We start from the raw sequence: 12,211 nt of genomic DNA, 5'->3' as shown, positions 1-12,211 counted from the left end.
ATCCAATCCAAATATTTTCTATTCCTACTCCTACTTGCAGTCAATACATTCGCTGCATGGGGCAGAAGCATGCAAATAAGAAACCTTGGGCGGATGAACTCATGCCTGCAGACATGTGGTCTGCAGACTAACCCATTATATTTGTTTTTGAACGTGTGCCTACAAGGGGGAGGTGCACAGGACAGCCACCTCAGTCCTAACCCTTCGGGATTCTCACGGCGAGACTCATCTCCATTGTCGTCGAGTGTGCATGCTGACTAGTGTCTCTGGCAGATGAGGCTGGACTTGGACAGGCAGTCAGTACCGTCAGTGCATGGCTAGGACTACCTGTTAGTGCCAGGGCCGGGAGGGAGGAGGAAATCAGGACTTGGGGCCCGATGTAGGTAAAATAGATAGTCTGGTTGGAGATGAGGCTTTCTAGGCGCCTTTATCAAGCGCCAGCTAAGACTGGGATTATGGCCTATGGCCCAGTGGGAACAGGCAGCTGGCAGGGCAGAGACCACAGCCATACTATATGGACCATAGCCAACTTAAAAGTGGTAACTGTTTAAATAGGAGTAGTGCTTGTGTGGCCCACCCCAGCTGATTTTACCAGCCAATAAGTGAAGCAGACAGGCCAGTGTGGGAGAAACAGGCAGCATCACTGTTAATGGATCATAAAACAAACATTTCCAATGCAATCGGTCTCGCCTTTGGGGTCTTATGAGTATTTAGCCATGCCTGGGTGCTGCCACATCTACTGTTCTTTCCCATGGAAGTTTTGACACAAATAAGCTCATTGTAGCACTGCTTTGAGAAGTACTTATTCAAAGTGTTATTTTTGCACAACTGGTATTCTGAATTCACATATCTGGAAGTGCTTTGAGGTGAGGTTTTGCCACATAGCACGAATTTAAATAGGATGCTAGAGTAATATTAATAATATAAGCAAGTGCATTTGGACTTTTTGATATAAGCTGCTTTCCTTGTCTTTATGTTTATAAAACAGTCACTGGTATCTTTTGAAAGTTACATGAAACCCCTGTCCAAGCATCTTCCAAAAGACCACAAATCCCATCGATTGTATTATGCTTATACATGTATGAGTGACTTTAATTCGGTTGCCAAGCTAGGAATGTTTATTTACATTCACCAGAGTCTCTCGGCGATGGTCCAAGCGCAGAAAGTTACGGGAGATGAGCATAGAGAGACGCCAGTGCTGACTTCCTTTGATGATACTGATGAGCTGGAAAATGTAACCTTTTCTTCTTTTTATTTTTACTTTTTTGTTTCTTTTACATGTGTTACACCATGCTCGAATAGAAAAAACACTAACAGAGGTCTGGTATACTCTTAGACGAGTACTGTATGGGATACAGGACAGGAGACAGACCAGAGGAAAAAAAGAGAAAGGTGCTAAAGAACCAGGGCCCAGATGTAGGTAATAGCAAATTACCGAATGGTAAATACCGAATTTTACCGATTCGGTATTTACTATTCGGTAATTGCTATGTAGGTAAAATATTCGGTAAAAATACCGAATCGGTAAGATTCGGTATTTACCGATTCGGTAAATACCGAATCGGTATTTGCTATTGAATCCTATGGGCCTTGAAGCCCATAGGATTCAATAGCAAATACCGATTCGGTATTTACCGAATCGGTAAAAATACCGAATTGCAAAGGGGGACAGGGTGTCACTTTGACACCCTGTTGCACCCCTGTAACTGGCTTGTGCGCCATGTGGCACACATATATGCCCTTAGGGCATGTCTGTGTGCCACATGGCACAGGTGTACATGCACAGATGTGCATGTACACAAGAATTCGTTATTTACCATGCAATTGTATTGCATGGTAAATACCGAATCCTGAAAGCCCTGTAGCAGTGTTAAAAGTGCTACCTACATAGGAAAATACAGATTCGGTAATTTTACCGATCGGTATATTTACCGATTCGGTTAAATTACCGAATCTGTATGTTTTCAAAGCCCCTACATACCAATGTCAAAATACCGGTCGGAAACGGCCGAAAATCGGTATTTTCGGCCGATTCCTACTGGTATTTTGACACCTACATCTGGCCCAAAGAGAGGATAGTATGCCCCAGAATACAGAGTACGGCTGAGTTCAAAACTAGCGGTGAGAAGGCTCTCGGTGGGCCTACTGGGTCTGAAAGAGTATTTACTTATGCGGTGTAACATGAATTGGAATTGGTGACGAGATTTGAAAGGAAAGTCAGCACGAAAAAACCCACATTAGATGGGCTGGTTTCTGCTTTGTAGAGCAACATTTCCCAGCCTTGCGTCCTCAACAGTTAACCCTACGGAGAAGGTTATGTACATACGAAATTGGATACTGGCTGTGAGTAATATCACATGATTACTTTATGACTGCGAGGTGTGAAAGGCGTTAATACGATGGAGTAATAGGGTGACCAACTGGCATGGGTGCAAATTCAGGACGGTGAGTGTAAAAATTCAGGACAAAGGGTCAAAATTCAGGAAAAGAATTCAGGACAAGAGGTCAAAATTCAGGACAAAACTTCAGAGACAGAAGAACAAAATTACTGGCTGTCCGTAAAATTTACGGACGGTTGGTCACCCTAGCTCTTTGGAAGGAGAACTTAATGTGAAGATGGCATCGATTGAGACTCTCTGTGGATCGAGACTAAAGTTTGAGGCTACACGAGAGGCGCACGTGAAAGTAGAAGCGAAAGCAGCACACAGAATCAGCTTCGGGATAGGCGCGTGTGAACTGTAGTGACCCAGAGTCACAGTCAGCAGTCTAGTGTTTCTGTATGCCCTACACTAAACACCCACCCACCACTGATGTCACTGGTCAGGTGACATAGCTTTAATAAAAGGGGCCGAGCCCATGTGCACTGGGCCAGTTGTACCAAGTAGCTGACTGTGTCTGCGTCAGTCCTTTCCAGCAATGAGGGCCCAGGGCCCCCAACATTACATTGGCGACGAGGAGGGCGGACGCTAGCCACGCGTGCCGCAGCTGAACATCCCCGGGAAAGAAGAAGGGAACTGCCCATGTGCAGGGCACCCCCTGGGGAAGCGCCGCCGGCCGCCAAGAGGCCCGCGGGGCGGGTGCTGTGCCCCGGGCCTGAAGATCCATGAGGAGGTGACCAGGAGCCACAACCCGCACCTCCATGCCCAGCGCGAGCCTTCCGGCGCGACGAGAAAGTGCAGCGGACCGACCAGAGCCCACCTGTGCCGGCAGCAACCGAGCGCCACGTGGAGGCGCGGCCCGAAGTGCCCGGGAGTGTGCGGACCGACCGGAGCCCACCCGCGTTGGCCGCCAGTGAGGCCCCACCGTGTGGTGACCGAAGCGGAGCCCACCCGCAGATCAAGAGAGGCCCGTCGGCCGAAGGTGAGCCTGTAGCAGTGACCGATATCGAAAGCGGAGCCCACCCGCAACGGTCAGAACTGCGAAAACACAGAGCGGAGCCTACCCGCTATGAACCTTGAAGCTGCCCCAACAGTGCGCAATGAATCAAGGCCTGCTAGGAGCATCCTCTGTCCCCCACTGCGCAGCGTGTGCAATGTGAGGCTGCGGCGGCGGGGTCAAATAATTTCAACGGGAAGCGCCCGCAGCGTGTGAAGAGCTGCCAGGCACTGTCCCTGCAAGCATTGCCCACCCGCATAGCCGTGGCGCCCGCCGAGCGGCCAACAAACTGTGCAGAGAAGCAAGGCCAGCGGAGCCTACCCGCGGCCTGCCTGCAGCGTCCCCTACCTTTCCCCCTCCACCACAGCGCAGCATGTGTGGAGCGCTGCCGCTGCGAGGGTGAGAGGGCGCATGAGAAGCCCAGCGGGAGTCCACCCCGTGTCCGTGACCCAAGCACAGTAGAGGAGACATGGGCGGGGCCTGACTGCCGCGACGCCGAACTGTGGGGACCCCCACCGGGCAGAAAGCCAAGAAGAAACTCACCCCGCTGCTTCATGCCCGCAAAGTGGAAGACCTCCCGTGAGGCGCGGGAAAAGTTATGGTGGCCGTGTTTTCACCAACACCCCGCAAGAGTTTGGCACGTTTCAACCTCCCTCCCCACGCAGCATCACAAGGAAAAGGCTTACCGGGAGACAAGAGTGGTGCGCATCGGGAGCAGCCGGCAGTGCAAGTACCCCACACATGACGGACGGATCGAGGCCCGCAGCCTGAGAAAAGCTGCTCGGGCCAACTGAGGCACTGCAGGAAAAGGGGATCAAGCACTACACAAAAGTGCCACACTCACCCACCGCGAGAGGACGGACTTCTGCTACAGCGAGACAGGGGCAGAGCACAGGACGCCAGAGAGACTTCAGTGAGGAGTGAGTACACGGCAGCATTCAAGGGACAGCCGTAACACTGCCATCTAGTGGCCAAACTGCATCACTGCGCCCACTGTAAGAAATGAGGAACCAAACAAGCCTATGACAACCCAAAGGCATACCGCAGCTTTGCCCTAGCAGCCCCAAGTGCGCCAGAAGACAGCAGATTCCCCGCAGAGGACACCCGACAGAGAATCAGTATATACAAGCCTGAAACAAACCAAGGGAACACTGTCAGCAGCAAAGAAAGACACTTACCTATCAGGCACCCGAAGAGACTGACCCATAGCAGGTACACCCCAGGAAGCGCAAGAAGTGTTCAGGAGTCAACGCAGGAACGCGCCAGAACACTCAGCAATACGCCAGGAGGTAGCGCAGGAATGCGCCAAAACCTTCAGGAACGTGCCAGGAGACAGCGCAGGAATGCGCCAGAAATTCCAGGAACACGCAAGGAGACGGCGCCGGGACGTGCCAGAAGCAAAGCGTTGCGCAGGACAGCGCAAGGAGTGAAGGAACCCCTATGCCACAGAACAACACTGCGCAGTAACACGCAAGGAGTGAAGGAACTCCACACCTCAGGACCGAACAGCACAGCATTGCGCAGGACCGCGCAAGGAGTGAAGGAACTCCACACATCAGGACAGCACAACATTGCGCAGGACCGCGCAAGGAGTGAAGGAACTCCACGCCACCATGACCGAGTAACGCAGGGATCGCGTCCTCGGAGACCTGTCAGTAGGTCACAGCGAAGATGACTTGCCAGAAAGTCACCGCCAGATGCGGACCAGTCAGTTGGTCACCCGAAAGAAAAGGAGACGATGACCAGTCAGTTGGTCGCCCGGAAAGAAAAGGAGAAGTTGACCAGTCAGATGGTCGCCCGGAAAGGAAAGGAGAAGATGACCAGTCAGATGGTCGCCCGGAAAGGAAAGGAGAAGATGACCAGTCAGTTGGTCGCCCGGAAAGGAAAGGAGAAGTTGACCAGTCAGATGGTCACCCGGAAAGGAGAGGAAAATATGACCTGCCAGTAGGTCACGACTGCGAAGACATGCCAGAAGATCAAAGGCATAGTAACTGAATAGATCAAGAAGAGGTCCATGGACGGGACCCAGAAGAGGTCTGATGACACCGACCCGAAGTAAAGAAGGAGCGACAGGAAGAAAGGTGAGATGCCTGGTTTGGCCGTCGGAAGAAGAGAAGGCGTGTCCTAAGGGTAGGACGCAACCAGGGAGACACGTGTGGAGTGCACGCCACACGGAGATGGCCTGGGTGGTTGAAGACAAGAAATGGGACCGACCACGTCGTGAAAGGAATGGAGGAGAAGAAGGGTAGTGAGTGCCACGGTGCCACTAGAAGATCACAAGAAGAGAAGAGGTGTGACCAGTCAACTCACACACCCATCAGAAGAAGATGGTGACATGCACCAGAACACCGGAGTGCAGCGGAGAACAAGGCCTGGCATGAACACCGGTGGCACAAGTCAAAGATATCCACCTACAAGCCATCCATCCATGTGGCGATCGTAGAAGAGGGCAAGTTTGGACTGTTGAGAACAATCTACCTTTGGGGTTGAACGGAAGATTGGATGGTGAGAGTGCTCACACATCCGGCTAAGGAACAGACCACTCCACACCAACCCGTGGCAGCCCAAGAAGCAAAGGCCTCAAGGGACTCTGGTGGCAGCAAGTTCCACAAGAGAGACAGGTCCACAATGGTGCGTCTGCAAGACCCACGGAGAGGAAAGCTTCAAGTGCAAGAAAAGAGTCGACAGCGTAACCTTCAGGTGGAACTAGGACACAACGGTGAAGATCGTGGAGCGCCCCGCTCACGGCCCGAAGGCTATGGTGGAGCAACATGACCGAAAACACCAGTCCAGTGGAAACCTGGCAAAGAGGTCCTCCCGGACATCTTGTGAGAGAGGAATACCGGCGAGAGGGGCATCCTAGTGGGAGGGATGTATGCACCTACTCCTTTCATCTGCCCAGAAATACTTTGAAGCCTGCCCAGAGACATCACCAAGGACCAGGACTCAAGAGGAGAACCGAGAAGACAAACAATACTCAGATCACGTCACCCTTCTATCTAGCTACCAACTGTCACCAGTGGTACCAAGCAAAGGCAAGACCGAGAACAACGTCCAGGCGACGCAGACAGAAGATAGGACCCGCCGAAAAACGGCAAACCACGCCACAGTGACTCATGAGTCCTGGATGCAGCAACTACACCATCTGCGAGCTGCAATCCACCAAACAGACTCACTTCAAATCATAGAGTCCAGTGTTATATTGTATGTACATTTTCTTTCCCACAGGTTTGAACTTTGTCATGGGGTTTGCGAACTGCACTTTTTCTCCCACAGGTTGGACTTTCTTTTGTTTTCATTTCCCCCCAAGTTTGGGAGGGATGTAGTGATCCAGAGTCACAGTCAGCAGTCTAGTGTTTCTGTATGCCCTACACTAAACACCCCCCCACCACTGATGTCACTGGTCAGGTGACACAGCTTTAATAAAAGGGGCCGAGCCCATGTGCTCTGGGCCAGTTGTACCAAGTAGCTGACTGTGTCTGCGTCAGTCCTTTCCAGCAATGAGGGCCCAGGGCCCCCAACATTACATGAACGGCGCACAACTCTGTTTCTCAAAGATCGCTGTCAGCACGAGCTGTGGCTCAATAGTTCAAAGTGTGCTTTCAGTAGTGTGAGCTGTGCACACAATCAAGATGTTAAATAGCGATTTTGGGCAGTGCGAGCCGCACATGAGTGGAGCTGGAGAAGGTAGCAGTGCGCTGCCAGGTTACAGAACACCCTGCAGGTCATCAGAAGTTTGTTGAGGAGTGAGTGCTTTAACTAGTTATTTCCCTGCTAAGTGTACACAATCTAGTTTTGCGCCACCAATAAGACTACAATCCATATTTAGAGGAGATCATTGGTTTCCATGCCACACTTTGCATGATCTGTTCAGGCACCATTTACAAGGATAATTATTACCGGTGAAGTATAAAAGTTAAAATACTCCAAGTGGCAAACACAGCAAACTATATGGAGTGGTTTTGCTTATTACGCTTCTCTGTTGTGGAATGCTCACTCCTTATGGTTCCCAGCGCTCGTACATTCCACATTAGAACTTGGAACTTACAGTTTGAATGCTATTTAGTTGATTGGAGTCCTCTCCTGTGTGGGCTGCGGCGCAGTCCCTGTTACAAATAAAGTCATCTTCTACTACTTACGACGACTTTGGTGACTTCATCACTACAATTGGGATGGCGACGAGGCTGCAGCGGACTGCAAAACCCATGAAGTCCTCCACTATCGGCGTGTTTAGTTTTCTCCTAACTCTTTCCGGACCTCCGCAGACCCCAAAGCAGAGATGTAGGTCCCTACATCCTTTCTCGTGAGACACGGCATAGATTTATTGGCCTGCCTGGTGCAGACGTCAAAAGGTACTGTTTTTCATGTTTTTCTGCCTCCCTAACGCAGCAGTTCAAGAGTGGCTAATCTAAAGCTGGGCAGGCATTTCTGACACTACGCTGCGTCACACAACGTGCCATGCGTCAGGCGCTCATCAGGACAAGGGCCAGGTGAAGGACGAGGTAATCTGCGACGTCATTACGAACGTTACGCTTGGAAAGTAATAGGTATTGTGGCCATTTTGAATTGGCTGTTTCTATGTGACCGCTTCTGCATTGCAGCGAGTCAAGCTGAACTTCATAAGGAACCGGAAGGGCGGTTCCAACTGCGGTGTGCATCTGTTGCGCTTCAGCCGGCAAGCCTCTCCCGACTTCAGTGATGCGCAACCTAGCATGTCACTCGCAGCCGGAGCTGCATCAGCTGCGCTTCACCCGGCAAACTATTCCCGACTACGGTGACGCCCACACCTTGGGGGTCATGTACAACTTGAGTTGCATCTTTGTTTCCCGCAACGGTGACACGCACACCATGGGTGCCACTTATTGTTTTTTAAATCTCCGGCTGTGCAAAGACCCATGCAGCTCAGCGGTGACATGTACACTTGGTGTGTCATACTTGTGCACTAGCCTAGTGCAGATCTCTCTCTGGCAGCAGTGCAGGCGCCAGCTCTTCTACCTTTCGTGTGAGAACTCGTTCATATTGGCACGTACACCTTGTTTGATTTCACACTAGTGCGCACATCTCATGGTGACACGCACACCTCTGCAAGTCTATGGTTTTTTTGGGGGGTTGTTTTGTTTTCTTTCTATATCATTTGCCTGCATTCTGGTGGTGTAGTTGGTCCCTATATTGACTATTATGGTGTTGTGTTAGCTCAGACAGATTCATATCCCTTTTTACTATGCAATCTATTTCTCCTCCTCCACCTTTTCTCGAGGTGCCTGGAAACCCGCCAATACCATAGAAAAACTGGTATGATGCCTTTGTGATTTACTTGGGAGCTATTGGAGCATCTTGTTATAAGCGAAAGAAAAAAATGTCCACTTCTTCACTCCTTTGGTTTCGAGGGTAGGCCAGTGTTCAAACACTTGTCACCTTTAGTACAAGCTCAGGATGAGGAAGACATTGATGAATATGTTGAGGCTGTAAAGAAATTAGAATTGTGCTTTGACGTTCAGCCCAGCTTGGTTGTCATTAGACATAAGTTCTTCAAAAGTGAGCAAAGATCAGGAGAGGATGTAGATGTATTTGGGTGTGCTTTCCCTGAATTGAGCGCAGATTGCCAGTTTGAGGTGTTTACAGAGCAATTGGTCAGATACCAGTACACATGTAAGTGTTTGGACAAGGATATCTAGCAGAAACTGTTATCCATGGGTAATCTTTCCCTCGAAGATACTATTCGCATTGCGGAGAGCATCAAGCTATCCAAAGCTTCTGTTAAGGAGCTAGAAGACAAGTCGAATGACCTGCTGGGGACGGTTAGGCCCAAGGATTTTAAAAACAATATGGCCCCATGTTCTTAAAGTTTTTTTTCAAACAACCTAACATGTTTTCGTTATGGCAACCCCTCTCATGTCAAAGGGGGTAGAGGGTGGCCGGCCACAAATGTTACTTGTCGGTCCTGTGGCAAGTTGGGGCATTACTCCAAAGTCTGTCAAAGTGGTAAGCGGGGTGGATTTGCTCCTCAGGTTGGCAAAGGCCATGTCAATTCTCCTTCTGTTGCGAATGTATCGGATGTGGAACTTTCCGACCCAGACAATTATCGTAGTATTCAGGATGAGCTGAGAGATATGGTTATGCTGGTAATTGACAAGTCTGTTGTCGTGGGTGACACCTCTGAATGTGTTGACCTTTACGTAGAAATTGGTATGGGTGATAAAAAAGTGTGTCTGTTGGCGGGTACTGGTGCAAGAACAATCATGATCACCCAGGAAATGTTTGAAGAGGTGTGGGATTCTCGTCTTTTGGAATCTCCCAACAGAGCTGCCAAAGGATAGAGTTGGCTGGTTTTTTCATTGCCATTCTAGAATTTAAAGGTAGGAAGATTCTCGGTAAGGTGTATGTAGCTATCAAGGGGTTGTCGGTTCTGGTCTGGTTCCTTCAAGGGCTCTTTCAAATGGTTCTAAAGCCTGGAACAAAAGACCAGGTCTCTATTGTCTCCTCCAATGACTACTCTGAAAATGTCTCCAGACGTTTCCCATCTGTGTTTGGTAAAGGTTTGGGACAGATCAAGGGTTTTACTCATCAGATTAGGGTTAAAGATCATGCCATTTCTGTTAAGCACAGGCTTAGGAGTGTTCCCTTTAATGTCAGGGATCACCTCGAACACGAGTTAAATGACTTGAATGAGAAAGGCATTATTAAGCCCATTGAATCGTCTTTGTGGTTTTTCTCCCTTGGTCATGGCCAGGAAGAAGAATGGAAATCTTTGCATTTGTGTTGATGTTAGATCTGGGGGTCTCTAGTTGGCAGAGGTAGGTACCACTGTCCAAATAGGGACCCTTGCTTCTTGTCAGGGCAAGGAGATAACCCTCTGAGATAACCCCTGCTCACCCTCTAGGTAGCTTGGCACGAGCAGTCTAGGCTAACCAGAGGCAATGCGTAAAGTATTTGTACCAACACTCACAGTAACACAGTGAAAACACCACAAACTGACTCCACAACAGTTTAGAAAAATAAAGGTATTTTTAATCTAAACTACACAAGACCAAAACGACAAAAATCCAACATACACAGTTCAAGAATATGGTTTCAAAAAGAGTTCTTAAGGTTGCGTTAGAATTCTTTACGTTGCGATAGAATTCTCTACTGATGCGTGAAAAGTTCACAGTTGCGTCACGTTTACTCACAGTACCATTTAGATGCAACAAAGTTCCAAAAGCAGAAGCTGGTGCGGTGGAAAACAAGCGATGCGTTGCTCCTGAGACCCTGGGGAGGCGATGCGACAGCCCCGCTGCAGCAGCGGGCGTGTTGCGACGAATCCGGTCTGTATGGGGAGGAAGGCCACTTGTATGGATTCCGGTGCGTAGGTTCCGTAGGAAGTCTGTTCTCGCAAAGGCACGATGCGACGATCTCGTAGGGGCTGCGACTATCTCCGGGGCGACGATGCGCGGTCCAGCGGGGATCCTCTCTCTCGCAGCTCCTCGATGCGTTGATTCTGCGACGATGCTCGCAGCGACGTGATGCGGTCCGCAAGCAAGCGGTGCGGCGTTCTCACCCAGCGACGACAGGCTCTGCGACGATACTCGCAGTGATGTTCGAATCTCCCGCACCGGTCTGGTGCGTCCCGCAAACGAAGGATGCGACGTCTCTGGCAGCGGCGTCAGGCGCTGCGACGATCTCGACCTCCGTAGCGGCGGGAAACTTCTCGCACTGTCGGGGATGCGCTCCGCAAGCGAGCGATGCGACACTTTTCAAGTTCAAAAGTCACTCAAGCTCAGTTTCAAGCTTCCCAGCTCAGGTACAACTTCCAGAGGCCCCACAACTGGATCAAGCACTCTAGGAAGGACAGAACTCTCTCAGCAGAGTTCAGGGAAGCTGGGGGTGAAGTCCTTTTGTTCCTGGGACTTCAAAACAGGGAGCCAGCTCTTCTCAGGCCCTTGGAGATTCCTTCAAGACAGGGGACACAGCTCAGCAGCAAAGTCCTTCCCCTCTCCTTGGCAGCAAAGCAACAGGTCAGTCCAGCAGAGCAACAGCAGGACAGTCTTCCTTCTTCAGTTTCAGCTTTCTCCTTGGCAGAGGTTCCCTCTTGATTTCCAGGATGATCTAATTTTCTGTTGTCAGGGGTCCTGTACTTATACCCCTAAAGTCTTTGTTCTCTCTGTGCATGTGGGCCCTGAGCCCGGTCTGAACCAGTTCTGGAGTTTCCTGAGTACTTTGTTTTGCTGGATGCTTCTTTCCTTTCAGAGTGAGGGGCAGGGTCCTCAGCCGCCCAGCAGGGGGGTGGAGCCAGCATTGTGAAAGGCAGGCACAGCCCTATTCAGCCCAGGTGCTAACTCCTCCCACCACTCCAGTTGCAAATGCAGTCATTCAGCCTAGTGCTGACTCATCCATCCTCCTGGGGAATTCCCCAGCCCCTGTCACTCTCAAACCAGACAGTCAATACACAAACAGGCCCAGGCACACAGAAGGGTCAGACAAGAGAACAGCAACTTTCTAAAAGTGCTGTTCTCAAACACAGGATTTAAAAACAACCTTTCCTAAAAGATGTGTTATTAAATTCTGAGTTCAGGGATACTAGATACTTTTGTCCTATCTTATTCCTATGGGAAGAAATGCTGTTAACCACTGTAGCCAGCAACCCCCATGTTAATCGATGGAGCAAGATAGCCTTACAATAGTGAAAAACGAAAATGGCTGTAATTCACTACCAGAACATGTTACCTGCACCAGTACATGTTCTACCTTTCACATACACTGCACCCTGCCCAGGGGGGTACCTTGGGCCTTCCACAGGGGTGACTGATGTGCACAAAAAGGGAAGGGTTAGGCCTGGTCAGTGGGGACACTGGCCAGG

Source organism: Lissotriton helveticus, chromosome 7 (assembly GCF_964261635.1).
Source record: "Lissotriton helveticus chromosome 7, aLisHel1.1, whole genome shotgun sequence".
Classification (NCBI taxonomy): domain Eukaryota; kingdom Metazoa; phylum Chordata; class Amphibia; order Caudata; family Salamandridae; genus Lissotriton; species Lissotriton helveticus.
The sequence above is the reverse complement of the archived record's forward strand: the minus strand, read 5'-3'. Positions refer to the sequence as shown.